This window comes from Pinus tabuliformis, chromosome 9 (genome assembly GCF_031772625.1).
Source record: "Pinus tabuliformis cultivar Carrire ecotype Pingquan chromosome 9, CPIR1, whole genome shotgun sequence".
Taxonomy (NCBI): domain Eukaryota; kingdom Viridiplantae; phylum Streptophyta; class Pinopsida; order Pinales; family Pinaceae; genus Pinus; species Pinus tabuliformis.
The window spans coordinates 256,831,345-256,859,161 of record NC_142307.1 but is presented as its reverse complement, the minus strand read 5'-3'; the positions used below and the strand labels follow the sequence as shown (position 1 = coordinate 256,859,161).

Genomic DNA, 27,817 nt, shown 5'->3' with positions numbered 1-27,817 from the left:
ATCTCTGAATAGATGCACAATATTTCAGAATCAACTTAGCTTTTATTAACTTCTGTCCTTTTATAATCCCAACTCCACCCTGCACACTTAGCTGCAAGGGTCCACGCACCGAGCTGCGGACTCTACCATGCCTTTGTAGACACGGCTACAGAGCCTCCTTCTATTACTACCACCTGAGACTCGGACTTACATACTTAGATCGAATATCACATTCAAAAACCCATAATACTTGAGATACAAACTAGCAAAAACTGACTTCTACACTTAGAGCCTCACTCTATTTATACATTCCCATGGTCCGCGGGCCATGGGCAAGCCAACTCACTTCAAATTGCATTACATTATTTGAGGGTGGACAACCCTTTGACTTGACTCATTACAATTCATGCTCCGTGCACTTCGCAAAGCTTTTACAATACCATTACCCAAAAATGTGGGCTCTAAGCCCCAAAACCGTTACGCGGGGGATCCGCTGCCTAATAGGCGCAAACACAAACATCGTGACTCGACCTCGAGTCACTCCATCTGTGTGGCGAGTCTCATTGCCAAGGCTTCATGGTCCGCCATCCCTATGAGTGACGCATTACAATCTGGTGCTCCGTCATTGCCTCCTGCAACGTTTCTTCAAGCTCCTGCTCCATTGCCCCTACTAACTCACTTAACTGATGATGCTCATTTTCCTCTGTTATGTTCACAAAAAGCGACCCCTCATACGTTTTTAGCTCTAGCTGAGATGTCAAATGCGTGAACTTTTTGTGCAAGAGTAGGAAGCTTGCGATCTCTAGTTTAGTATACTCAATGTCTATTGAAGCTTGTGTTGCATTTTTGCAAGAGAGTTGTTGTTGTCCGCGAGGTCCCAATCTTCAAGTTTCATCTTGGGCACACTGCCCAGAGACAAAATTTTAAACGGAATTTCATCTTTTGTCTCAAGATTCACCGTATTTCCCTTTTCTTTCATAGATCTCTTACTAGACCGCGGGTTTCGCGGTGACATCTAGACCGGTCCTCCTACCTATTTGGGAATTTTTGGTACATCTCCCAGTGTTGGCGTTCGGCTCAAAGTGATGTCCTTGGGTGTCGACATTGCATTGTCTCGAAGGTCCTGCATCTCTTTTTGCAATGTTGCAAACACTAGGCTTACTCGCAAAGCGTTGAAGCCCGATGGGTCCATACCTATTGGATAGCACAATAACGTAATTCTCAAGATTCCACAGTTTGTTTGATGGATGACTTGTTGTGATTTATGGGCCCATTGAAATTAAAATTCGACCATTCCCCCATTATTCGGGTCATTAATGCGAGATTTACGGTACAACATTCCAAATCTGGCTCTTAATTCGTATCTTAATTGCCCTCTATTTGCTCCCTTTCGCCTTAACTTAGACATCTTGTTATGAACAGTGATACCAATGGTCACTTCCTTGTCTATTCGTGCAGCAGCGCAACCCATTCTGCGCGACCGTGACGCTTGTGACATACTGAGCCTGCACACACCCCTGTTGTCGCTTAACTACCTAACAGACTATTTTATAGTCTCGCACTCTCTTTCAACTATCTGGAGCATTGATACTGTGCTTCAATTAGTTAGTCAGACAATTGACCCACCCGTGTATGGCTTCAGGCGACTGCCATTTACTTTTCCTGGGAAGGTCTCTCCATTAAGTTTGACTAGCTGGACAGCGCCTCCGTGTGTGACCTCTTTTACCACATATGGTCCCAACCAATGCATTCTGAATTTTCCAGGAAATTTTTTGAACTTGCTCTCATATAGAAACACTAAATCATTTATCTTGAACGTGCACAACTTGATATGGCGATCGTGCCAAGCTTTCTCGCATTGTTTGTGTACCTGCTGATAGAATCCCGCCAAAAACTGTTCTTCCTCAAGTTCTTCCAATTGCGTGAGCCTCTCTTCCAAGGCTTCGTGGTCTGACATGCCTATCATTGCTGCTATCTGAAAACTGTGTACGATGTACTCCGTTGGCATGACTACTTCCGTGCCATAGACTAACCTGAAAGGTGTCTGACTCGTCAATTTCTTGCATGTGGTTTTGTATGCCCATAATACGGTAGGTATGCGCAAGTCCCAGTCATTGCACTGCATGTTACATCCTTTGGTCAGCGTAGTCTCCAGAATCTTGTTGAATTCTTCCACTATGTCATTAGCTTGTGGATGGTACAATGTACTTTTCATTTAGGAAGTGCGTTTCGTGGTCACTCATTAGAATTTTCAGGCATCCAAACCGTGTCAACACGTTGTCGAACAAAAATTTCGCAGCAGTGCAAGCCGTGCAGTGCTTAACCGACTATGCTTTCGCCCATCGAGTCAGGTACTTTGTCACGGTGATGATGTAGTGCGCACCCTTCTTCCCCTGAGGTTTGATCAGCCTCACAAAGTCTATTGCCCATTTTTTGAATGGCTAAAATATCATCTGTGGATTGAGTGGCATATCATCCTTTCGTGATGGTTTCCCAGTTCGTTGACATACGTCGTAGGCCGGACAATATGCTTTTTAATCTTGATGTAGGGTTGGCCACCATAGTTCGGTGGAAAGAATCTTCTGTGTTGTCGCCCATCCCAGATAGTTTCCTCCTACAGCCCCCCCATGTGCTTCTGTGAGGATCTATCCTTGTTCAAATTTAGGTACATATCTTCATAATATCTCATCATTTCCCATTTTGTAGAGGTGCCTTGTGATGACAAAAAAATCCACCGTGCGTACCACCAATTCTTTCTTCTGCTAGACTGAATATCCCTATGGTGCAGTCTCTGTGGTTAACAAATGGATTATATCTTCGAAGTGGCTATCCGCGACACACACTGCATATAGCTATGCATCAGGTAGTCCCTCCTCCAAATTTGTTGGCTCCCCGCCCTTCTCAATTTGTGATAGGTGATCTAGTCCCGCATTTAAGCGTCCAAAATTTACGATGACCTCAAAGTCATACTCTTGAAACAGTAATAGCCATTTGCACATGCGCCCCCCAACATAGGCTTGTTCACCAGGTATTTCAACGTGGAGTGATCAGTATACATCTTGAAGTGCCCACCAAGTAAATAGTGACGGTATTTCTTGAGCACGTATACCATTGCCAATCCTTCGCGCTCAGTAGTAGAATAGTTCTTTTCAGCTTTGGACAGCTGCCGACTCACAAACACGATCAGGTGATCCATGCCTTCCACACCTACCTGCATAAGTATAGCGCCCAGCACGATACACGATGCATCAACATGTACATGAAATTCAACGTCCTAGTTTGGGATGACCAATATGGGAGCAGATGCCAGTTTCTCCTTGAGAACATCCGAACATTTCGTACAATCATCACTCCAACAATATGTAGTGTCCTTCTTCAAGAGTTTTTCCATGGGCGCAATTATTTGAGCATAGCTTCTAATAAACTTCCTATAGTAACCCGTGTGCCCAAACATAGCGCGGAGTTGTTTGATGCTGCGCGACGCTTCTAGATTTAAAATCATAGCAATCTTTGCAGGGTCCACCATTAGAACTTGCTTGCTGACCACATGGCTGAGCAGGTTTCCAAAGGGAACGATGAAGGTGCACTTTTTAAGGTTCATTTCAATCTCGTGTCATCAGCAAGTATCCAACACCAATCGTAAGCTTGCGATATGGTGTTTAACTAACCCAAAAAGAGTCCAATCATCTAGATAGACCTCCAAGAACTTGTGAATGTACTCCTTGAATGTGGCGACCACTATCCATGAAAATATCGCTGGCATGTTCTTGAGTCCAAAGGGCATAACACTGTATTGAAAGCAGCCCAATTCTATTGTGAAAGTTGTTTAGATCCTATCTTCCAGTACGATCTTAATCTGATGGTACCCGGAGAAGCCATCCATGAATGAGTATGCTTCCTAGCTTCCCACATTTTCTAATACCTCATCTGTGAAGGGTGTCGAGAATGGATCGTCAACGCAGGCGTCATTGAGCTTTCTGAGGTCCACTCATATTCTAATTTCGCCCTTTTGTTTTTTTTCCTAGACTACCATAGGACTCACCCAGTCAGATTCTTCCACTGGTTCAATAATCCCTACTCCAAGCATTTTGTCTAATTCTTCACGTAGCTTTTCTTTATACTTTGGATTCAAGCGGTAAGGTCGTTGCTTCACCAGTTTCACGTCTGGTTTCATGGTGATCCGCATCACCCCTAAGTCACCAATGATCCCCTTTAAGTCCATGATTTTGGTCAGGAACAAGTCTTGATACTCACAGAGTAACTCAACAACCTTATCTACCGTAACATCATCCCAATAGTCTCCAATTATTGTGTACTTCGGCTCCACTTCTGTGCCAATATTTACTTGTCTTGTTTTGAGTGGCGCGGTGACATCGAGATCCTCAATTGATGGTCCTCGAACCTCGTCACAACCTTCGGTTTCTACAATATTAACGTTTGAGGGGTCGTCCTCATCCTCTTATGCCTGCATGTTATAGCATTCTAGGGCACTACTTAACTGGTTTGTCCATGCTAGTTGAAGCACTTCCATTGGCTTCGGCGGTATTCTAAAGATGGTGGCTTTTACCGCTTGCAGCGCGTCGTCAATAGTATCTGACCACCGGTCTTCAAATGTGAATGTTAGAAAAAATCCCTCACACAAGACATCCCACTCGCCCGTACCATGTCAGACTTATTTCTCAGTATACCAGTTCATGGTTATGACATCTAGAGAATGGTAGAACATGTTTACCAATTCCGGTTGTGGTTCCTCTTCGTAGGCCTTCATCCATTTTTCAAGGTGCGCACACGGGTCATCTTGTTCATCATACTTATCTTCTATCCATAGTTTTGGTTTCCCAAACCAGAGGCACATAATCCTCTTACATCCGTGCCAATTCTTAAAACTTCCTTAGTGTGTTCCCCATCGGTGCACAGGTGTTCCATGTAGTTCCCATTTCAACGCATCGAAACATTGTTGTTCTGGTACTGTGCTCTCAAAATTTCTCAAGCATTCATCCACCGTTGTCAATCCATCATATGTTGGTAGGTCATGTGCTTGTGTTGTTACACAACGCAAGGATCGAGTCATTGTGTTACAATTCAATGTTTTTACCTTATTCAACTGATGATGCCAGCACTCATCTTCTTTGTCTGAATCTAAGGTGTAGGATCCTGCGCGTTCCCATGAGATTCGTCCAGTTACAATCAGATTCACCCAATCTTGATGGTGCACATTTATCTTGTAAAGGCAATCCAGCTCATCGTCGCTTCCATCATCACGCATAGGTTCAGTGTACCGTGCTCCTTCAGCGGGGTCCAGCGGGACTACTACGCGTAAGTACTTTTTCGCAAATACCATCTTTTTCTTCTTCAGGTTGAAAACTCCATTCATATCAGTTACCCAGTCTATCCCTAACAATGCGGGATAAGGATTGCTGTCATCGACAATTTCTATCACTTGAAAGTTTGTCTGTGTGCTCTTGCCTTCAATATCAACTGTAATTCCTTGTAGCCTTCCCACGAGAAATATCTCTTGTTGGTTCACCATCCGTAATTGAATATGGGACCACTGCAATGTGGGCCTGCCCATGCGTTTCTAGGTCTTCTTAGGTAACACATTTGCATCCGACTTGAGGTCCAGGATAACCTGATCCATTTCATATTCACCAATCTGCATCATCAATCTCATCTCCCTTCCCATGCGCAATTTACTCTTCCCTAGCTTCTGGACTACACACGATTCTCCCAACCCCACACACCTGGTGATCAATTCTTGTAGTCCTTTAACCGCCTTATTGTCTCGCAACAACTTCATGTAGGTCTCCATAAAGGTAGTAAGCATGGAAGGATCCATCCCCGACTTTGGTGGTTCCTTACTACCTGAATTGGAGGCCTCCATGAAGCTCTTCGTAGCTGCCATAAACATCTCCTTTGTACATTCCAAGTCAAACTCAGATTCCTTTGCAGGAGCCTTGTGAATCCATGTATCTTCCTCAGACTATTTTCCCTTATCTTACCCTATGGTCATGCCACTTCTCAGCATTATGTTCACGTTGGGATCTTCATCGTGGGGTTCAAATTTCATCGTTTAGATGTTCTGAGTCAGAGGGAAATGGAGTACTCCTCTTTCATGCATCTGTGTGATTAACGTAGCACAATCCACCATCTCATGATCAAACTACTCGCAATATGAACAAGACATTATCGTCGGGTTAGTACAATCACGTGTATACTGCCCTGGTCCTCAACAATTGTAGCAAACTAGTCATCTGCGGCCCCTTCTTGGTCCCATTCCTCCTTGTCTTCGACCTGGGCCGTGAAATCCTGCACACACCATCCCTATAGCTGGATCGAGGCCTCGCGTTTCTTTTTGCATCCTATATGGTAGAGTCTGATCGATCATTAGCTCATAGTTGCAACATGTGCGCTCGTCATCTCCTACTGAACTGCAGAACTTACAAAACAATTGTTGTGGGCCCTGTGTATACTTCTGCAATAGATGACAATTGTCTATCATGTGTTTCCCTCCTATCTGACAGACTGCACACCATAATGCTGGTGTTGCACTCGGACGTTCTTGTGCTTCTAGTCTCAACGACATTGGCCCCCCTCCTACCAAATAGTTCGCAAATATGGGACATCGATCCTTGTTGTGACCCTGACCTTTACATTTTATACACCACACTTATTCATGCACCTCTAGTCGCAGTGCCCTATATTGCTTCAGACTCTGCATCTCCAAGCATAAGTTTTGTAGTTTCACGTCGATTTGTTGAACTCCCAACCAAAGATCTTGCATTGGAGTCTCATGCAACCTCATTGCCATCTCCAATGCTTCAACATGGGTTGAAAGCTTCTGTTGTGACAGCGTCGTCCTCAGGTGCGGTGTCAGGGATGCCACAAACCATGCGCGGTGTTGCACATCTGAGAGCGTTATATTAGCCTTGCAGATCATACTCTTCAGTTGTTGATCCAGATCCCGGGGACCTCGCCCGAGAGCATCACGATCTCTTTGAACCCAATGATTTACTATGTCTCAGATTTCAGCCAACTAAATTCTCTGTTCAATGCATTCTTGATCTCAACTATCCCTATGTTCGAGTGATCGCTAGAGTGCTTGATATACCACGTCAATGTGCGATCCTGCAGCATCCTCACCAATGTAGCCTTCTTGATGTTATCATCCATAACCTCTTACACTTCCCATACTGCTCTTACCATGAGCCAGAACTAATTTGGGTCCTCATTTCCTACTCCTTTGAATACAGGTAACTTGATCGCGTTTGCCATGCTGAATTTCGGGGTTAGTATGGGTGGAGTGGGTGAAGTTGAAGGTGAGGGAAGTGACGCATGTGGTGGCATGGATGGGGGTGGTGACTGCGGAATGCACTGCTTTATCAACCAGACCACACTTCTCAGGGAGAACAAAGCGAGCTCCTCCTAGCTTTCTCATGAAGGTGAAATCAGGGGACTATTCCTTAATCCCTCACTACCTTTGTAAATCTTTCCACTCCATCTTGTCCCAAACATTAATGTATTTGCATAACAATCTTTTCACATAGCAACATATTAATCCAGGTACTGAAGGACTTAATGTACTTACCTCGCAGTCATTTGAGAAACCGTCGTTCTACTTCGTTGTAGCTCGTGGTTGTATCTATCGTGAACTCAGTGATGAATCCCCCTATTATCTGGTTGAGCCAGTCGTCCGCAACTCTTGCGAACTTTTCCTCTGATGCCTCTAACCTACACACCAACTCTGGAGTCCACACTATTGGTTGGTTGAGCTTATATCTTTCCTGGCTATTGACTAATCTCCCAATCCAATCATACAATTTTGTTCGAAAGGAGGCAAAGAAAATATTGGGGATATCCGTGTATACGTAGCGATCCAGCCACCTCTTCTCAGAGAGCTACAGAGTTCAGTTTTCCTGTGTCGCAAACTCATGAATCTTCTGATCTAACCACTCTTCAATTTCCTTCTTCGTTGCGTTCCAGTGTTCCGACATTAGACATCCCTTATGCAGATCTTGGTCCTGGCAATGGAACCATTTGTTGGCTTATTGGGGCTTGACCCAGGTTCATAAGTGTTTTAGCCAAACAAATACCGAAACTACAGGCCCTTTTGGCAACAGTCCGCAGAGCGCGGATTGAGGTCTCACCCGAGGTAGTATGGGAGAGTCGTGGAACCCGATTTCCACACCCTAGGAATGTCTTCATGACATTTGGAAAGGTCGCGAACTGATCCTGCATAGTAGAGAAGCTTCGCGTAGCTGTCTGACTTTTTCATAGCTATGTACAGAGCGCGAAGGGGCGCTATCTAGATCCTCTAACCTTACTGTGTTATTATTATAGATCTGACTTAATTTTGTAGGCCTAGTAATCTTTATCAATCATTCAACATTTATATCCAGTGCGCACAACCATAAACTGTAAAGAGATTAATAAACATATAACAGAAATATAAACATACAGATATGCGAATAAATGCACAATATTTCAAAATCAACTTAGCTTTTATTAACTTATGTCTCGTTACAATCCCAACTCTGCCCTGCACACTCAGCTGCAAGTGTCCGTGCACCCAGCTATGAACTCTACCAGGCCTCTACGCACACAACTGCAGAACCTCCTTCTACTACTACCACCTAAGACTCGGACTTACAAACTCAAAGACAATATCACATTCAAAAAAACATAATACTTGAGATCCAAACTAGCAAAAACTGACTTCTACACTTAGAGCCTCGCTCTATTTTTACATTCCCATGGTTCGTAGACCATGGGCAGGCCGACTCACTTTACATTACCTTACATTATTTGAGGGTAGACAACCCTCTGACTTTACTCATTACAATTCATGCTCTGTGCACTTCGTAGATCTTTTAGAATACCATTACCCAAAATTGTGGGCTTTAATCCCCAAAACCATTACGCGGGGGATCCGCTACCCTACAACATCATCCAGGGAGTCCAAAACCTGGAGCTATTTTTTCATCACTGCATCATCTCATCCATGACAACTAACATACCTAGGACATGAATGAAAATATCTAGTACATCATTCCCATGCTCCTGCTTTGACATTAATGACAACATACTGAACAAAAAATTTATGCAAGTCCTTTTATTTGAGAAAGAAATTAATTTATCCACTTCACATCTCAATTTATTAGTTTCTGTCGAAGCTATACTATAGGATTTAATTTCCAATTGACCACTATTAATTTAGCTAATGCAATTTTTGCTAGAGAATAACTTCTAACTTCATTGGTAGGGACTAAGGTGCTCTATAAGACTTGTTAATATAGGCTTTGCATGTCAGGTCTTCAAATTTTTTCATCTAAAAGTTTTGAAGATAGGTAATAAATTGAACGATAATCTAAATTATCTTAGATTATAATTATCAATATTTCAAAAGTTCCAAACCTATCTAAAACATAAATAAACAAATTGAATTTGTTCTCTAAGATAGATAACAAATTGAATAATAATCTAAATTATCTTAGGTTAGAATTATCAATATAGGTTCCAAACCTATTTAAAAAATAAACTAATTGTAATATTAGAAACTAAAATATTTTCAAATATAAATAGAAAATATTAAAAAAAATTATTAGAACAAAATTTTCAGTTTATACATCTTAACAAGAGGATGTACCACAATCCATCGATATATTATAGCATTAATGTGAGCTTATACCACAAAACAAGTAGTTATGCCTTTTGAAATCACTCCAACCTAGTGTAACAATTTAGTCTCCTCTTAACATTATTCAAATACACTAGTTGCCAGTTTATTGATATCTAATAAGCAACAATTAACTTTAGAAATTTGATAGAAATTGCAACTGCTCAAGATTTCAAACTCAAAAACAAGAGACATAATTTTACTCGACTAATATGTGGAATGGAAACCATAATTTAGAAGAACATGCATTGACATGTAATAATCAAAACCATACGTAGTGATTTCTAGGGGAACCCAACAGGGAAAAACTGATCGAGCATCTTTGCATTAATCAGTTGAATAGAGAAATTATTACAATTGCTAGCTCTGACTCTGAACTCAACCTACAAAATAATAATGATTCTCTCTGCTCAATGAGTAACTCTGGCCAAAACTTAGCCAATTATTTTCTCACCAAGCCTCTTATTTCCTCACGTAAATCTTGAGGAAATTAGCCCAAAAAAATAGGAGTTTTTTCCGAAGAGATTATTCAATTCCCAAGGATTGATCTTTTGGCTCATGCAACACCTGTACACTCAAAAATAGTCTACACTAATGTTACACGGCCTTTTCATATCCACTTCATCTCAGGAACTTGAATTCTTTACATGCCCTATCTGTTTTCAGTTGACTGATGAGTTACCTTACAAGTCTCTGAGTTAGAATGTTGTCCCAGTGAACAACTGACCTTCAACTAACTCTATAAATAGTTAGAGGTCAATTAACATAATACAACTAAAAATAACTCACCTATATTACTAAAATTTAGCAATCAAATATGCATAATTGAAATCCAAGCCCTCTAACTTGAATTTTCTTCCCAAACTGAGTCACAAGATCCATGTCACACTTTTTAACTACCTGCAAGTTGTCCTGCTGATGTGGAAATTTGATTTACTCGATTTGACTAAGGCTAAAGTGGAATTGAACCTTTCTTGCTACAATTTTTTAAAACTCCCTCTTAGCGAGAAAGGGATTTTTCACCACCCCTATCTTACACTTGTGGAATTCAAATTTACCTTCTTGCTCCTCAGTTGGAATGTACTGTAGCAACATAATTCTCCTCCACAAAGAGTCGAGCAAATGATGATACCAGATATCTGTTATAGACATTTTTGTGCCTAACAGCATGGAGCATGAAATGTCAATAATCTGAGGGATCCAAAGTCCCTAAACATGTTGTTCTTACCCTTAGAGGAACAAGGTCTGCAAACCACAACACTGAAAATCAGTTCTCCAGCTGAAAACACTCAGAAACAGGCTATTTCTGGATCATATCAGCTGCTCCACTGAGCATCTGCGCTGAATGTCAACTGCTCCTCTCTGTACCTGCACTGAAGGTCAAAATTAATGAAGGCTACCTGTGCTGGGCGAGATTGGCCAAGTGGCACAGTCATTCTGCAAGGTGTCAACTGCCCAGGAAGCTTCCAAACTGACACTTGGGTCAAGGAATTCGCCTAGTGATGAGTAAGAGGGTCTTGATCTCCAAGTGGAAGCAAGAATCTCCAAATGGACTCAAGAACTGAAGATTAACTAAAGTGGGAGAGGACACTAGTCAGCTTCATGCCAGTCTCAAGATGACTCCTCCTTTCTCCAAAACCCTATATATAGATCTCTCTCATGAGGTCTAGGGAGGCTGGAATTTTGTGCAAGTAAGGAAGTGCTGTTGGTTTGAGTATAGAGCTATTGGGTGTTTTGCTTGAAGGAGGTGAAGAGGAGATTTCTTTCAGTTGGGAGGTGTTGCTGGATTGGGCCTACTATGGTTGTAACTCTCTCAAAACTTTACTTCTATTATCAATAAAGTATTTGAGGTTCTTCTATATGCATGTATCTTGATGATGAATTGATGCTTGTATATTTGGTTTATGCCAATCCTTAGATCAATTATGGATGTATTCTTCTTGTAGTTTCCTTTTCTTGTGCTTTTACAGGATCTGTGTGTAGCTGGGCCGGTGAAAGGGCAAGGAGCTAGGAGCAAGCAGCAAGGAGTGAAGACTGGATCGACTATTAGCACAAGATAACGGTTAGTAGATCATCCTTTTCTTCCCTCTCTCATCTCATAAAGAAGAATTCTTGAATAGCTTTGCATTCAGTTGTTGCTGAGGTACTATCACCCTTAGAGTGGGATAGAGGCATTCTGCATTAGATAATTTTCCCAACAACAAATTGGCGACTCCGCTGGGGATCGAACCCAGAATCTCTGGTTTCGCAGACTAAAATTCAGGTCTAATACCTCCCGCTCCGAACAAAAACGTATACGATACCAAGCAAAGACTACATGATCGTCGGTGATACACTTTACCGTCGTGGTGTCGATACAGTTCTGAGGAGGTGCCTTACCCACGAGGAGGCCGAAAAATCCCTGAATGATTGTCATTCGGGCGCATGTGGGGGGCATCAGTCTGGATATGCAACAGCACAAAGAATCTTACGAGCAGGATACTTCTGGCCAACCATGTTCAAAGATTGCATAACAGCAGTCAGAAGTTGCCATGCTTGTCAAATCTTTGATAGCAAAACCAGACGACCACCCGTACCCTTGCAGCCTATAGTTGCTGTTGGGCCCTTCGCCAAGTGGGGCATCGATTTCATGCAATGTAACCCCACCTCGACCGGGGGGCATGGGTATATAATAGTCGTTGTTGACTATTTTACCAAATGGGCCGAGGCGATGCCTACATTGGATAACACTGGTGAAACAACTGCCCTTTTCTTTTTCAATCATGTAGTCGCCAGGTTCGACGTACCACAGGCTATAGTTACAGATCATGGATCGCATTTTCGCAATCACATGATGGTCGAATTAGCTGCCAATCTAGGGCTATCTCACGACAGCTCTACCCCATATTATCCGCAAGCCAACGTACAAGTTAAAGCAATCAACAAGGTCCTGAAGCGTATGTTGCAAAGGATGATCGGGGTTCATAAAAGAAGATGGCACCTAATCCTGTACTCAGCTTTGTGGGCTTACCGGACCTCGGTAAAGAACGCAACCGGGTTCACGCCTTTTCAATTGGTGTATGGCCTGGAAGCAGTCTTGCCAATCCAGTGCGAAATTTCGTCGCTTAAACTCGTGATCGACCTCCTCCACGGAACTTCAGAAGAAGAGGCTCGTTTCTTGGAATTAATCCAGTTGGATGAAACCCGTTGTGATGCCACTTTGGCTAACGAGGCCCATAAGAAACAAGTCAAGGCTCAGTTCGACAAAAATGTCAAACCCCGTGTCTTCTTAGAAGGTGATTTGGTCTTGCTTTATGATCAAGAATCCGATAAATTGGGAGCAGGTAAATTCAAGTCCTTATGGATGGGCCCCTATATTGTTAAAAGGGTGTTAGCAAAAGGAGCCTACGAGTTAATGGATTACGATGGAATTCCACTGGCGCAGCCCCGCAACGGGTTGTACCTCAAGCGTTACTATGCTTAAATAGTAACCTGCATGCTTTTGTTGTATTTTTTTTTCGCTAAAGTATTTGTTCTGGTCGAGTGATCCACCTTTTTCATTTGTGGCAGATGTCGAACCTTATGGAGACATGTGTTGGATATGCCGACGGAGCGAGTCGTAGTTCGCGGAACCTGTCTTCCGCAGCCTGGGCCATTTTTGATCCAAGCGGCGAGTTAGTAAGTTTCAGAGGTGTATGTATTGGGCAATCAACGAATAACATCGCTGAGTATAGCGCGTTGATAGAACTACTCTCTGATGCCATCACACGTGGCATACGCCGACTAATTGTCAGGCTAGACTCACAGCTCGTAATACTACAACTCAATGGTATATATTCTGTCCGCAATCCAGCTATTTATCGCATGTTCCTAAGGGTTAAGATCTTGGAAAGGCGATTTGATTCAATTCAATATCAACATATTTCAAGAAATTTAAACACATTAACCGACTCATTAGCAAACTGTTTTAGATAGACATTTGCAACATTTATAAAAAGGACACATCATCAAAGATTGTACATATGGATCACGTAAAACAACCAGAATAAAATCCGAAAATCAAAATATATAAGCTGTTTATATAAGTTCATACATAATGTTCTGTAAACAAGACAAAATTGGTCATGTGACCTAAAAACTCAAAAGATGCTAGGGGGCACCCTAGCCTAATGGTGCTCATGATAATACGTCACGGCCTGTGCAATCATGCGCAAGAGACGAGTCCATCGTCTAGGCACACCAATAGTATGACGCTGCATCTGTAAAGGTAACTCGTTGATCTGTACATCTGGAAGGCCACAAGTAAGGCTCTCAACCTGCTCCTGCACAGCTGTAAGGGTCTCAGTGTCGTCAAGATCATGGATAACAACTCTCCTAGCAGGCTCCACTGTTGGGGCAGCAGCTGGCGATCTCGGACGAACTGCTGGACGAACAGGACCAATATCTGCATGCACCCAAGAGTACAATTAAAAGTCTTGATAGAATAAAGCACAACAACGTTATGAATTAGAACAATAAACAGTAATGTGGTCAGAGTGTTTACCAATGGCACCCCACTGCTCGCCGTCCGGTAGAACCAAATCTGGATCACCTCGGAAATCCATACCCACATACGGATACTCAGAAAACGCCATCTCCTGGCGCTCGAACCACCTAAAGAAGGCCTCAGTGAAAGTAATCTGAGGTTCACCTGCATGCCTAGACATATGGTCAACCCACCTCTGCATGCGTGGCTCGGTCGGAGAAGGCAAGTCAAGTATGATGTACTGAGGCTGCATCAGTGGGATTTTCTCCAAGGCAAAGGCAGTCAGAATAGAACCAAATCCAAAGTTCTTCAGCTTCCCGTCCTTTACCTTGGTCAATTGACTTTTCATCTGAACAAGTACTGCATCACACCAATTGAATACTTTCGTTTGGAGACACTCCAGGGCGTGCTGCATATAGGACCTGTTGGCAACATGTAAGACTGCGCTGCCGGCCATCCTACCAATAGTGAACAGAATGGACCTGAGAGCCCGATCAGTAATCTCACGGATAACAATCTTGCCGTCTCTGCTCGGCCGAGAACCTTCCCTGCAATACTGGCGGACATAATCTCTGGTGGAATCAGTCCCCCGAGCCGTACCTGATAAGGAAACGAAGGCACCATGTCTTGACAACCCAGTCAAGAAGTACATGTCCTCTATGGTCAAGGGGATGTTGTTCCCCCTAATCTGGAATACTTGGTTAACAGGATCCCAAGCATCAAGCATATACTGCAGTAAAGAAATGTGTGCCCTCATACTAGAGATACGGAAGAACTTCAGTAGGCCACAGTTCCGCAGCACGTTCACCGTGACTGGGTCATGGAGGGAAATCATGTCCTCCTCTTCATGTTCTCGTTCTCACCATGTAAGGGACATTTTGTTCAAGGTTCCCTGCAAAGCAAACAAGAGAGAGAATGAGTTCCTGTTTTGGTGAAAAACTGGCGAAAAATTCATCAAAATAACCTTAAAACTCATTCTTTTTTAGCCCAGCGCAGGCAGGAAGTCTCCCACTTGCGCTGAGGGTCAGGCTGCCTTAAGGCAGCTTGACCTTCAGCGCAGGTTTCGAAAGGGAAACCTGCGCTGATCCTACGGCACCCTGGCAAAACCCCAGGGGCTCAGAAAGACCGGAAAACAGGCAAAAAACAGGAAAAGGAAACCATGAAAATAAAGAGCTAGGGTTTAGCTCCTACCTGGTCCAGACAGCGCCGCAAATCGTCCGCAGAATCTCCCGGAATCAGCTGGTGAAAATCAAGGGGGAAGAGGCACCTCCAGAGCTCCAACAGACCAAATGCAAATGAAATGGTAAATGAGAGGTAAAAACACCTTTTAATGACTTTTTACATAGTACAAAGTGAAATATTAGGGTTATAATCTCATTTTCATGCAAATAGTATTCATTTCTAACATAGTTTGTTGCAGCAATTGAAAAATACAGTACTATATTTGAAAAGAGAAAAGCTAGTAATGGTAAAAAATCAAAAAATTTGGCCACAATTCGAGCAGTTTTAGCATAAAGTTCATGCTCGTTAAAAAATAAACGCAAGTTTGAGCAGTTTTACCGCGGAATTTATGCTCGTTAAAAAATAGAAAAGCGAGATCCGAGCAGTTTTAGCGTCATAGTTCATGCTCGTTAAAAAATAAACATAAGATTTTGAGCAATGTTTTGGCGCATTCGAGCTCTTTAAAAAATGAACCCAGTACGGGTAAATAACCATTGTGATCGTAAATTTATTAGCCATAAAAGCCTTGGTCGTGTTTTGCACCTGCCACGTCCATTCCATTTGGCCTATCGTTCACCTCCATATGATTGTTTACCCATTTTGAGGAACAGCTGCGAAGAGTGATTTCACTTAGCCATCCTTGTGACACTGCCGTGATTGGAAAATTCCAACCTGTACCTGGAATCTGCTGATATCCCTGTTTATCACTCGTTCCTCAAAAGACGAGTCTTCTTTGAGCTCTTTTCTCCTGACTCGTAAAATATGAAAAGTTTGCCGAGTTTTGGCCTTCCATCTTGTTAAAGTGACCGGAAGAGCTATCCCTCCTCTAGATTTTAATCTTTTTGGACCCGAGGGATTATTACACAAAAAGATCGAGCGCTTGTTTTGTTCGGCTCGTTAAAACTATCGAAAACTCATCCCTTCTGTATTGTTTTATACTTTTTCGGACTTAAGGGATTAGATGACGAAAAAGGAATTTTGGAGTTAACTTTCTGTACCTTTTCAGACTCTCTAAAAATGAAAAGGACCGAGTTGTCTTTGTCGCTAGACTCGTTAAAATGATTAAATAGCGGCAAACTTGTCTTTAGACGAGAACGAGTTTCCCTATCGCTAGGCTCGTTAAAACATAGCGATGGGCTTGCCTGAAGGGCAGGTTATAGAACAAGCATATGTTATCCTCCTCAAGCTTGACAAAAATAAAGAGGTACTGGTCAGAAATGACTGAGCAAAAATTGGGAGAACCTCAAAGCTTTAATGGTAGCAAGTCGCTCTTGAACATGACACTTTGTCCTCCGTACCACATCGGGTTGGGTTGTTTCATTCACCGGTCTCATCACCATGGTCCTCGCCAAACCATCCGTATTTGGGGTAATGCTACCGATCCATCACATCAGTGTCGTTATATGTTCAAGAGATGTGTTCAGAAAGAGTCAACCGTGTCCCATCCACTGCCATACATTGTCTTTCATCCACCCATGATCGCCACCCTGAATCATTTTTCACAGATTGTTTTCACCTCCACTAAAATCATTAGCTCCGTTCCGTGTCATTGATGTGGGATTCATTAAGGCCCTCCTTTGACGGATCGCTTCTTGTCGACTTCAGCTCATTATCCAAGAAGTTGATCTAGGAACAACCCCCCCAGTACTTTGAAGCTTGCATGCCTCAATGGCAAGCTTCTCACTTCCGGCGACAGGTATACATCAATGACCTTCGACCAGAAGATTCTGCATGGTGTTCGACGCCAAGTCCTTTATTCACACCACGTGAATTGTACTGCAGTACCTTGAGGGTCATTGTCATTATTGGTGACTCCTCTCGCGCTTGTTAACGGTTTACATTATTGACCGGTAATCAAGCGATGCCTTTCCATGTTCGACTTCAGCGCAATTCTCACATGGATCGACTTGTACTTAGAGTGAAGATCGAACGAGATTGAAGACCCCGGATCTAGTTTCATCCATCCGAGCTGCGATATATATTCAGGAAATATAAAGACATTTGATATGTACATCGTTGCAGCAGATGATCATCCTACTCAAAGGATGATAATTTCAGCAGAGAATTATCAGTCTATCATCAGACGGTCGTCTATTATATGTAACAAAATGAATTTATAAAGTTGAGCATGGGAATGCCTGCCTCAGCTAGATCATGAAAGCAGAATGAAAAATAATGTATTGTATTGTATTTTATTGCAGGGCACCTCTCAGCGATTGAATGAACTTCGGATCCTCCTAATAAAGCATTTCACCTTATAAACGACCTCATACTTTAGGGGGCAACTGTTATAGACATTTTTGTGCCTAACATCACGGAGCATGAAATGTCAATAATCTGAGGGATCCAAAGTCCCTAAACATGTTGTTCTTACCCTTAGAGGAACAAGGTCTGCAAACCACAGCACTGAAAATCAGTTCTCCACCTGAAAACACTCAGAAACAGGCTATTTCTGGATCATGTCAGCTGCTCCACTGAGCATCTGCGTTGAATGTCAACTGCTCCTCTTTGTACCTGCCCTGAAGGTCAAAATTAATGAAGGTTACATGCGCTGGGCGAGATTGGCCAAGTGGCACAGTCATTCTGCAAGGTGTCAACTGCCCAGGAAGCTGCCAAACTGACACTTGGGTCAAGGAATTCGCCTAGTGATGACTAAGAGGGTCTTGATCTCCAAGTGGAAGCAAGAATCTCCAAGTGGACTCAAGAACTGAAGATTAACTAAAGTGGGAGAGGACACTAGTTAGCTTCATGCCAGTCTCAAGATGACTCATCCTTTCTCCAAAACCCTATATATAGATCTCTCTCATGAGGTCTAGGGAGGCTGGAATTTTGTGCAAGTAAGGAAGTGCTGTTGGTTTGAGTATAGAGCTATTGGGTGTTTTTCTTGAAGGAGGTGAAGAGGAGATTTCTTTCAGTTGGGAGGTGTTGCTGGATTGGGCCTACTATGGTTGTAACTCTCTCAGAACTTTACTTCTATTATCAATAAAGTATTTGAGGTTCTTCTATATGCATGTATCTTGATGATGAATTGATGCTTGTATATTTGGTTTATGCTAATCCTTAGATCGATTATGGATGTATGCTTCTTGTAGTTTCCTTTTCTTGTGCTTTTACAGGATCTGTGTGTAGCTGGGCCGGTGAAAGGGCAAGGAGCTAGGAGCAAGCAGCAAGGAGTGAAGACTGGATCGACTATTAGCGCAAGATAATGGTTAGTAGATCATCCTTTTCTTCCCTCTCTCATCTCATAAAGAAGAATTCTTGAATAGATTTGCATTCAGTTGTTGCTGAGGTACTATCACCCTTAGAGTGGGATAGAGGCATTCTGCATTAGATACTTTTCCCAACAACAATATGAATGTGCTTCAACCTATCATAAAATACCAAATTCTCAAAGAGCTTAATGAAACTATCAATATCACAATATATCATAGTTGGAACCATCTCATAAGTAAACAATCTCGCAATTATTTTCCTCATCCATATGGCCTCACATGTTGCTTGACTTGTAACCATATATTCATCCTCTGCTAAGATGAGTGCCACATCCCTATTCTTCCCACTGTACCTCGAAATAGTTGTAAACTGAACACTAAAGATAGCACGTGAAATACTTTTCATGTCTGATGGGCTCACTATCCAATCTACTTAGTGAAGCCTTGGGTATTCACTCTTTCTTTCCTCCTATACCATAATCCATACTCGATAGTGCCTTTAAGGTACCGTAATACAAGATTTTCTACCTTCAAATACAACTTGGTAGGCCTCATGATAGCTTGACTGAGTTGGTTTACTACATAGCAAATTTCGAGTCTATATTCACAAGAAACATCAAAGACCCCACAAGCTGCCTATAAATGGTTGCATCAAACTCTTGACCTAAAGTGGTATTCTCCTTCCTCTGGTTTGTAACTAGAGGTGTGCCAATGGGCTTACAATTCTCCATGTTAAATCTATGAAGTATTTTGGAGGCATACTTCCCATAAGACATAAACAATTCTCCATCACCTTTCTATACTTCCAACCTGAGCAAGTAATGCATGATGCGCATCTCTTTCATCTCAAATTTCCTTGCAAAATCAAATCAGGTGCTCGTCACCTGTCAATATTAAATCATCAACATATAAAACAAGAATAACCAACTTAACATTTTCCACCATGTGATAAAGGTTTGCATCTGCTTGACTTTTGGTGAAGCCGAATCCACTGAGATAACTGTTGATCCAGGTGTACCATGCTGAGGGCACCTATTTGAGACCATATAATGCTCTCTTGAGTGTGCACACATGTGACTCTCAATCATATCTCTCAAATCCTTATGTATGCTCTATGTAAATTTTCTCCTCAACAGCATTGTTGAGAAAGGTAGTATTGACATCCATATGGTGGATTTTCCACCCCATCTACAAGGCCAATACTAGAATCGATATGATTGAGGAATATTTTGCAACCGGTGAATTTTTTTCCTCATAGTCCACTCCCTCTATCTTAGAGAATCCTTTCTCCACAAATCTGGCTTTGTACTTCTTGATGCTCCTATTAGCTTCATGCTTGACTTCATAGATCCATCGTGAAAAAACCACTTATTTCCCTTTTGGTCTCGACACGACCTCACATACAACATTCTTCATGATGGATTTGTATTCTTCCACGATGGCATCAACCTAAATAGGTTGAGAAACTTCTTCCTCAAATGAGGAAGGATCTATCTCAATGAGCTTTGTCATGAGACCCATGTAGTCAGTGTAAATATCAGGCGACCTCCTCTTCCTGCGCTATGATGTGGGGGCTCTCACATTCTCCCTTACATCCTACAACAATATATCATCTTCTTTTGTTCTCTTTCTCCCGTATCTAGAAGATTTTGGTTAAGTGGGTACCTCCACTCTGCATCCTGTATGCTCCACTACATGTGGCTACTCTAGAACCTCCTAAAGCTCATGCTGAGGCTCCTCCTTTGGTCCTACAAACTCCTACTTTGGTGGGATACTCATCCCTCATTCCACAAAGCACATCATAGCCTTCTCCTCATCGAACTTGACATCTCTCCTCACAATTGTCATCCTCAGTGAAGGTAAATACACTCGATAATTGTGTGGAGTTTCGGTGTATCCTACAAAAACTCCCAACTCTCTTGTAGGCTCAAAGTTTCTTCCTTGAATACTTGGTGACATCACAATAAACTGAAGCTCCAAAAATTCTGAAATGAAACACATTAAGGTTTCTCTGAGAGAAACGTTCCACCGGTGTCATCATGCCAAGTATTGTATGAGGACACTGGTTCTACAAGTAAGCTATTGTATTGCATACTTATGCCCATGGATGCAATGATCAACCTCTAATCATCCAACATGTCCTTTGCTACTCCCACTATGATTTTGTTCTTCCTTTTGGCTACCCCATTCTGTTGTGGGTGATGGGGTGCTATCAACTCTCTTCAAATACATTCTTTTGCATAGAGATCCTTGAGTGCATGTGAAATAAATTCACCTCCACTATCACTCCGGAGAGCCTTCACCTTGTTCACAATCTCCTTCTCAACCAATTCCTTAAATTCAACAAATTGTGGAGGTTGTAGGAAAAGGGTCCATAAACACCAGAGTGGACTCGCTCCAAGATTGCATCTTCTCTGCTACCTTGGCCACTAAAAGTGGATTTGACATATTTCCCCAATGTGAAGCCCTTGCAAACATCTTGTTATTCAAGGGACATTGATGGTAATTTATTGCATGAATTTTAAGGCATCATGGTGTAGATGACCCAATATCTTGTGCTAAAGTCCTCCAACATCTCGATGTTGCACCTCTTCACCCTTAGTGCTCAATGCAGTGCACTCTATCTCCTCGTGTTTGTATATATTCTTTACAAAAACCCAAACTTTCTTCACTTTCCTGGTAGCTACATGTCTCAGAAAGGCTTTCCCTTTACTAAAAAAAACATCAAATCCATGATCCTCCAATACTGCTACAAATATCAGGTTCTTCTTCACCTCAAGTACAAACATAACATATTTGAGGCAAAGAGGAGAGGTTTTCTCCCTCTCAAAGGTGATAGTACCAATTCTGGTAGCATTGTACGTCCCATCATGCCCCATTTCGATATGCATATGGAGATCCTTCTCCTCGAGGCTACTAAAAAAATCCTTGAACCTTGTCATATGGAATGAGGCACCAGAATGAAGGTACCACACACTCCCCATAATAGTGTCAGCCATGGATGCTATTGGGGTGAAGTTTTATTTGAATTATGAAGCTAATTCTTCACCTCCTTCTCCTCCTAAAGGCTTCTTGGTAAACTTCTTATGCAGACATTTTGTTGCATAATGCCCAAATTCGTCGAAGTGGGAGAATTTTATCTTTCTCAAGTCTTTCTTATTTTAATTGTTTTGGCTAGGTTCAGGTTTGCTATGGGTCTTCTTCCCTTTCCCATTCTTCCACTTTCCAACCAAAGAAAAATTCTCTTCATCCTCAACTTTGGATGATGTTCCATCTCAGTTATTTCTCCCAAACTCTTCTTGAACCAAATCAGACCATAACCTTTCCCAAGTCAATAATTTTCCCTTCCATTCACAGAGTCCTAGTAGATGTGCAAGGATTTTGGAAGGCCTATAAGAGTTAGGCTCACGACGAAATCTTCTGCAAAATTCACCCCAGCCCCTCCAAGATCATTACAAACTTGTGTAAACCTAGAGAGATAGTGTGGAATAATATCATTCTTTTGCATTCTTATGTTTCAAAGTTTGTCTTTCAGGGCCAATTTTCTATGGTCGCTACTATTTTCTAATAGCTCAATGAGTGTGTTCAATATAACAAATGGTGTCTCTCTTCCATGGAAATTTGAGACCACATGGTATCTCACACCTTCGAGAAAAATTATCTTGGCCTTTGCAACATCATTCTTCCATTGGGTTAATTATTGTGCATGAGACTGTTGTGGTTTTGCAATGTTAGTTTTAACATATTCTAACACATCTTTTCATTGAGCACTACTTCCATTCGATCCTTCGAAGCTATGAAATTTGAGGTACCCTCCACGGCATAGTCCAATCTCACTATGTTGAAAGACATTCTCCCGATCCTGAAGAACAATTGTTGCACTGAAGCTACTACATAAAATTCCTAAGAGGAAAGCTCAAAATACTGGTTCTAATGTGAATTTAGGGCTCGGATACCATGTATAAATTTCATAGAAATTGGAATTTCTTAAGATTTCAAACTGAAAAACAAGAGACGTAATTATACTCTAAATGGAAACCGCAATTTAAAAAATCGCGCATACACATGAAATAAGAAAAACCACACATACACAAAAATTTATAGGGGAACCCAAGTAGGATAAGCCCCCTTAATCCTCTTTGCATTAATCCGTTGAATAGAGAAACTATTACAATTACTAACTCCATCTTTGAGCTCAACCTACAAAAGAATAATTGTTCTCTCTTCTCAATGAGAAACTCTAGCCAATGCTTAGCAAATTATTTGCTCATCAAGTCTCCTATTTCCATGCAAAAAACCTGAGGAAATTAGCCCCAAAAAGATAGGAATTTCCTCCAACTTGATTGTGCAATTCCCAAGGATTGATCTTATGACTCTTGCAACACCTATACACTCAAAACTAGTCTACATTGATGTTAGACTTCCTTGTCATCTCCACTTCGGCTTAGGAACTAATATTATTTGCATGCACTAGTTATTTTGGGTTGATTCATCATTTAACTGATAGATCTATGAGTTAGACTCCTTTCCCATTGCACAACTAACCTTCAACTCACTCTATCAATAGATATAGGTTAGTTAACTGAAGTGCCTCTACTAAGAGGACCCAAAGCAGAGGGTTCAGCTTTCTACGATCACCAGTTTTAGCAAAGAAAAGGTCATTTACTGGAGAGAAGGTCTGACTCACCCATGTCATCCTCTGGAGCAAGTCATGAACTCTTGGCCTGAAAAACCTGCAGCCTACAGGTAATCAATTATAAATTGATCTAATTGCTGATGTTTTATGTTCTTGGGCATCTATGGTGGTTTATGAAGTTCACTTTCCAGGTTTCTTTTTGGGTTACATATGATTTTGGATGAGTTAATTTTGGGCTAATTTTTTATAAAATATTTAGTTTATGGAATTATCATTTTTATTTTTATCATTTAAATTTATAATTTTGACCAAACTAATATCTAAAGACTACAAAATATCTCAGATTTCATTCCCAAATCTCTATATATAGCCCTAACAACAAAAAAATTGACCAACCTATGTTTTGGTGACAGAGAGATCACAGCCAGGTATTCTATGGTGGTGAGAGCGCTGGTTTTAAGGCTATTGGCTGCCATTTCTGAAGCTCTAGGGTTGGACTCTCATTACTTGAATAGCTTTGGAAACAACGGCCAAGATATGGTTACCAATTACTATCCTCCATGCCCAAACCCAGATCTTACCCTTGGTTTACCAATCCATTCAGACTCAAGTGGCGTCACTGTTCTAATGCAAGGCGATGTTAATGGTTTGCAGGTACTCATAACTAATGCCTTCGTCATCAATTTGGGAGATCAACTGCAGGTAATTACCAAAAAATGATCTAATAGAATTTTTCTTTACCATGGAATTATTAATGACAATGATTTTTCAGGTAGTGAGCAATGGAAGATTCAGGAGTGTTCAGCATCGAGCAATGACGAACACGTCCACTACACGTATATCAGTTGTTACGTTTCATGTCCCTTCACCCGATGCCTTCATTGCTCCTGCAACATTCCTGGTTGATGAACAACATCTAGCTCTGTACAGAGGATATGAGTTTGGAGAATTCATGAGAATTTGGACAATTAAGGAATTTAATGGCAAGGCAGTGTTGGATCCTTTCAAAATTGAATACCCAAAGGAAAATAATGGTGAATGACTTTTGTTGCTTGCATGGTTTTTGGTTTCCGCCCTTCAGCTTATTTAAAGTCAGGAGGACATATTCATATATTTCATCAGTATGTTTTATTCGGTTACTTAAAAGTTTGGGATATCATTTCTAAACAAATAAGTTAGAGATTGCACAGTTTGGCATTATGCTGTGTGATTAATCATCAACCTATGTTTGTATTTGTGTGCAACTCAGTGAATTACTCTCATGTTTTCTATAATTCAAATTGTATATTACATTATAGGTTGCATAGTTTGAATTTAATTTACAAGTTTAAAATGTGTGATGGGGTACACATATTGGATCTTTGGGGTACCCTTAACAATGGAAACTTTAACCCACGATCACAAACCTCATAGTTCGTTCTTTACTGATAGGGTACAACCCTATTAAAGGGTTTGACCCGACTGATTTTGGGTTCCGAGGGTGTCGATTGGTTACTCGTGAGGATGAATCTGGGATCTGGATAATCCTCTCCATAACTCTCAAATTGGATTGAATCCAGGTCGAATCACTCTATCCACATCCCAAAATTTCGATGTCTATCAAACCGCATATTATAAAGGCTGTGTGCTACATTTTGCTGGCACTTCTAATAAATCATTCTAGCTAAGAGATTCTACCTCGATACATTCAAATCATTCTAGCTAAGAGATTCTACCTCGATACATTCTAGCTACGAGATGTCAAAAACTTGTAGCAGAAACCTTGGAAACTTTAGAACTTCATAGTGAATTTGAAAACCTGAGAATTTAACCTAGAGCTGCATTCAAATGGTTTAGAACAACATACATTAGATATGTATATTTATTTGGAGTTGTCTTTAGACTTTTTGGACTCTCAGCGGGTGGAAAAATTTGAGGTGACAACTTCTCTTGACTATGAACCACACTAGTTGGTTCGAAACTCATAGGCAAAGGTTTTCCACATGTGATTTAAGCCAGAACTCTTCTTATAAATGTTATGTATCACAGAATCCTCAATTCACTAATCTTGATTTTTGTTATTTAAACTTTATATATGGATTCGTCACACTTGAAAATCCCTAGTGCACTTGGATTGCACAGGATTACCCATCAAACTTGTGATTTCAATAAATTCCTCCTGGATTTAGAGAAATTTTACTACAAAAACCTACCTTAAAAGCTTCCAAAAAGTAGCAGTAAAGACAACTCCTATTCATTTAATCTGAAAGCAGAAGGTTACACAATTTCTCTAATATTCTTGATTCTTTTCATAATCTCTCGAAACTCTGACTCTTTTTACTTACATATTCATACTTTTTTCTATCTTATTCCTCTATTTATAAAATTCATCTTTACACAATATGATAATTTAGTTGAGATTTATGGGTGAATTCTTGGAAAATATTTTGAATCTTTGTTTTTCTCAATTTCTTATTTAAAATAATGGATTACATAGATTAACCAAATAATTTTTCATTCCTCTATTTAATTGTTTTCACATCATTTTTTGAAAAAAAAACCTCATAATTCTATTTTTATAGATTTATTAATTTAAATTAAATCAAGTGAACCCATTTGTTGATTTTGAAGAGATATTCATGCATTAAAATATGTCATTATTGTCATGAAAGGATCTCTACAGCCCAAAATGAGGTAGATGTTAGACATTACATGTTAGATGGGTAAATGATACAGGTTAGATGGGGTAGATGTTAGAAGTTACATGTTAGATGGTAGATTTGTACATGTCAGATGGGGTAGATGTTAGACTTTACATGTTAAATTTTAGATGTGTAGGCATTAGATTCTAGAAGTGTAGGAGTGAAATATTTGAATATTTTTTAAATATCCTCATAAGTATAGATATGTAATGTAAACTTTTTTCCTTAGTCAAATGAAAAAAATAATAGTAATAATAACAATGGAAAAGGTATATATTTTTATTGGGTTTTATTGTATAGGAGCTTATTATATTCTAGGGTTTCATGATAAAACTTCAAGTAGACTTTCTTAACTATTGATCTTATATATGTATATATGTATACATATGTATATAAATAATATTATATGAACTAGGATAGATGCATCTTAACTAAGGATCCAAAATATAGGTTTAATCTTTCAGAACCAATATTTTATTTATTTATTTATTTAGACACTTTATTCAGTACAATACAATGGAATGATATTTAAGAGAGAGAGTGATATGGAGGGGGAAGAGAGTGGGGGAGAGAGACATAGAGGTGGGAGAGACAAGGAGAGAGAGGAAGGAAGAGAGAGGACATGGGAGAGAGGAGGAGAGAGGCAAGGAGAGAGATGGATTTGTAGGGGGAAAGAGAGGGAGGAAAGAAACAAGAAGTTGAGAGATAGAGGTGGAGAGAGAAAGGGAATGACAAGGGAGAGATGAAGATATAATGAGGGAGAGAGGAGACGATGGAAGATATAGAAAAGGAGAGGGTAAAGATAGGGAAAGAAGGGGAAAAGAGAGATAGAGAGACATATATATAGAGGGGTGAGAGAAGGAGAGAGGGAGGGAGATAGTGATAGAGTTGGAGGGTGGAGACAGAGGAAGAGTGAAGAGTGTGATGGGGGGAGGGACAGAGGGAGGTGTGAGAGAAAGGGAGAGAAATGAAGGAAGAGAGAGAGGACTTGAGAGAGTGAGAGGAGAGAGAAGGGGAGAGGGAGATGGATTTGGAAGGGGAAGAAAGACATGTAGAGAGAAAGGTGGAGAGGGAGATGGACTCACAAGGGAGAGATGAATAGACAGAGAGGGAGAGAGGAGAGCAAGAGGGAAGAGAGAGAGAGAGAGAGAGAGAGAGAGAGAGAGAAGGGGAGTGATAGAGAGGGAGAGGAAGAGGGAGAGATATATAGATAGATAGATATGGAGAGAGAGTGTATGTGTGTGGGTGGATATAGAGATAAAGAAGAGATGGAGGGAGATAGAGATATAGATGGAGGGGGTGAGAGGGAATAAGAGAGATACAAAGAGAGGGAGGGAAGAAGAGATATATATATGGAGCGAGAGAGAGAGAGAGAGAGAGAGGTGTTTTGGGGGTTGAGAGAGAGATACAAATAAGGAGAGATGGAGGGAGTTATATATATAGATGACAAGGGGGGAGAGGGAAGAAGAGAAAGATAGAGAAAGGGAGGGAGAGGTAGAGGGAGAGAGAGAGAGACGAGGGAGAGAGGGAGGGGGAGAGAGAGGAGAGAGGGAGGGAGATATAATCACAATGGAAGGTGGAGAGAGAGGGAAGAATAAGGAGACACATAGAGACAAATACAGACATAGAAGTTAGATCTATAAATTCATGAATATTTTGGTTTTTCACTAAAATGGATGTTTTGATTTTAGTGTAGTTGTTACTATGTAATACTAATTAATCATTTGCACTAGATGCATTGATTTCAGTGTAGATGTTGATTTCTAATCATATTTAATACCTTACACTAGATGCAATGATTTCAATGTAGATGTTGATTTCTACTCCTATTTGATTTATTGCCCCAGATGCATTGGTTTTAGTGTAGATATTGGTTTCTAAGAATATTTGATCACTTGCACTAGATGCATT

The 27,817-nt window shown here is 41.0% G+C and overlaps 1 pseudogene; it reads left to right on the top strand.

Annotated features, from left to right (window-relative positions):
* The first annotated feature begins 23,660 nt into the window (after positions 1-23,660).
* Positions 23,661-24,267, top strand: LOC149148153 (protein DMR6-LIKE OXYGENASE 1 pseudogene; annotated as a pseudogene).
* The last annotated feature ends 3,550 nt before the right edge of the window (positions 24,268-27,817 follow it).